This window comes from Takifugu flavidus, chromosome 17 (genome assembly GCF_003711565.1).
Source record: "Takifugu flavidus isolate HTHZ2018 chromosome 17, ASM371156v2, whole genome shotgun sequence".
NCBI lineage: Eukaryota > Metazoa > Chordata > Actinopteri > Tetraodontiformes > Tetraodontidae > Takifugu > Takifugu flavidus.
Window position 1 is genome coordinate 9,579,849 of NC_079536.1, and position 2,913 is coordinate 9,582,761.

Here is a 2,913-nt window from a genome sequence, read left to right on the forward strand (position 1 = left end):
TGGGGGTCTTCATTCGTGTCTACACTGCCTAACAGTGGAGGTTTGAGCGAGTTAACTTCGGATGTATTTTGCTAAGCGATCTTTCTGATCTTCACATATTTATGGATAGCAGTGTGTTAATAGTCACTAAAAATGTTAATCTGTGGAGGCACTTGTGTGCCTTTTTAAAATATAGGTACACATTGCTATAAAATATTGTTATACATTATGAATAATGTGATCTTCTTGAGCATTTATCTTTGCAAACATTGTCTAGAGTTCACCTGAACTTAAACATGCCAGGAAGTCCTCCCTTGGGTTAATTGGAGAGAATTGCTGCAAACTGTAATCTGCAAAGAAAGAAATGCACCGCTTAATGACCAAGGATTGTTTTTTTTATGTGACCAATATTTGTACATAATAGTTGACACTGTAAAAAGAAATTATCATGCATTTCATAAGGTGTTTTTTAATTTTATTGTCCTGCTTTGAAATGGGGGCTCACCAAACTCTGTAAAATCAGCCCATGCTGAATCAACATTTATTTATTTGGTCTTTACAGCAAAATGTTTTCACAGCATTAATGAAGTGTATATATAGCGATGAATGAAAATCTGTAATATTCAACTGAAAAAGGAAGCAACATCATTTACAGTAAAGGGCATTCTGGGCCCAGGCCACGTAAAATGGCTTATTGAAAGCCATTAACTGATTCAGTCTATAGTGGATAAGGCTGCACACAGTTGTTCACTAGATCTGTTTTCTTTGAAGTAATAAATAGTGCTGATGTTTGATGAACAGAAAGTTTCTGTAAGTATAATTAGCAGAATGCAGAATGATATTTCCCTCTAACTGATTTTAGAAAGAATTTAAAAGCTATTTTTTTCTTTCCCTAAAAGAGTTGCAACTACACTGTAAATGAAATTGTCCCAAACCCAAACCTTTTTCCTTCGGTCGAGACCCAAAACCATAAAGTGTTCACAGACATTACTGGGAACTCCAAAACCCCCCCAAAAAAAACGTTAAACTATTTGACATATGGGATTGTCATTAAACTCTTTGCATATAGACATAACACCTTCTCTTTTGGGACCTGTTTATCAAAGGTGTAGGCAGATGTTTACATTCAGTCAGGTCAAGAGGTTACAAACAAATTAACTTGTTAACAGTTAAAGAGGTTCTACAGTTGGTGTAAAATGGTGGCAGGCCAATGATGACAAAAGACACTAGTCAACAAACACTGGAGTAACGATCTGTCGCTTTTGTGCTGCCTCTCACAATAGCGCATGTGATATGGATCCCTCTCCGATGGGCAAAGTGGCCACCTATTGTGAGAACCAAGCCTCTCTTCTCAATGTGGTCTGAGTAATTTTGATATAATTTTTCTCCAGGATTTCAGCAAGTCTTCTCACTTTACACAAAGGCTGCAGGAATGGGGCTGGGGTTGGGTGCCCAGTGCTCAGATGCTTCAGGGTGTTAGGATTTCACAAGGATTTACCAAAGCCCCAATCTCGGACATTAAGAACTTCACATGAACAAAGATTTGCTGATTTAGGTATTCCGATACCGTTCATTAGTGTTCCACCAAAGGGTTTGTTCTGTGTGGCGATGATTGAGAAGTATAATACCGAACAACGTTCCTCCTCCGCTACTGTGTTCTGATGACAAAATCTATTTTACAGACTTCACTGTAAAGATTGGTTGAAGTAAACTCGTTTTTTAAAAAAGAGAAAGACTTGGAAGTCATACAGGCACTATATAATGTCAGTCAGACAACTCTGGATTAAAACGAATAGTTTATTGTGCAAAATTGCTTGCAAAATTAGCAGAGCAGGTTTGGCTTCAGGCTCTTTCAGGAGAGAGAGCATCTTCTGTCGGATCATGTGATCCAGATTCACACGTGTTTAGGATGCGAAGCCTGTGGAGCTAATTCATTCAGACATCTAAGCTACTGTATATAAAGTCCATCCATCCATCCATCCATCCATCCATCCATCCATTCTCTACAGCTTATCCGGGGTCGGGTCGCGGGGGCAGCAGCCTAAGGAGAGAAGCCCAGACTTCCCTCTCCCCAGCTACTTCCTCCAGCTCATCCGGAGGGATCCCCAGGCGTTCCCAGGCCAGTCGAGAGACATAGTCTCTCCAACGTGTCCTGGGTCTTCCCGGGGGTCTCCTACCGGAGGGACATGCCCTGAACACCTCACCAGGGAGGCGTCCAGGGGGCATCCGAACTAGATGCCCAAGCCACCTCATCTGGCTCCTCTCAACGCGGAGGAGCAGCGACTCTACTCCGAGCTCCTCCCGGATGGCAGAGCTTCTCACCCTATCTCTAAGGGAGAGCCCAGCCACCCTACGGAGGAAGCTCATTTCAGCCGCTTGTACCCGTGATCTTGTTCTTTCGGTCATTACCCAAAGCTCATGACCATAGGTGAGGGTAGGAACGAAGATCGACCGGTAAATCTCTTCACCACTACCGACTGGTGCAGAGTCCGCATTACTGCGGACGCCGCACCGATCCGCCTGTCGATCTCCCGCTCCATTCTTCCCTCACTCGTGAACAAGACCCCGAGGTACTTGAACTCCTCCACTTGGGGCAGGATCTCCTCCTTGACCCGGAGAAGGCACTCCACCTTTTTCCAGTATATAAAGTATTTTATTTTATTTTATTTTTCATGGAATTCTGGGCATGAATCTGAAATCTGCATTTCTGAAAATAACCAAACAGGCAAGCATCTGAATTAGACCAATACATTTCAAACTCCACATCCATATTTCTACACAGTAGCATGAATATATATCCATCCATCCATCCATCCATCCATCCACCCATCCATCCATCCATCCATCCTGCCTTCACTATTTGAAGGCATTGTTTATTAAAATCTGTATTTAACCATCACGGTGCCTGTGTCCCTTCTCATCTAAGGCTTCACA

At 42.6% G+C, this 2,913-nt stretch overlaps 1 long non-coding RNA gene across 1 annotated transcript; it reads right to left on the reverse strand.

Annotated features, from left to right (window-relative positions):
- Positions 1 to 1,758: 1,758 nt before the first annotated feature.
- LOC130513833 (uncharacterized) lies at positions 1,759 to 2,670 on the reverse strand. Its single transcript, XR_008946841.1, has 2 exons — positions 2,492 to 2,670; positions 1,759 to 2,441 (listed from the first exon to the last, which is right to left on the reverse strand). It is a non-coding gene; the product is annotated as an uncharacterized LOC130513833 (long non-coding RNA).
- Between the last annotated feature and the right edge of the window lie 243 nt (positions 2,671 to 2,913).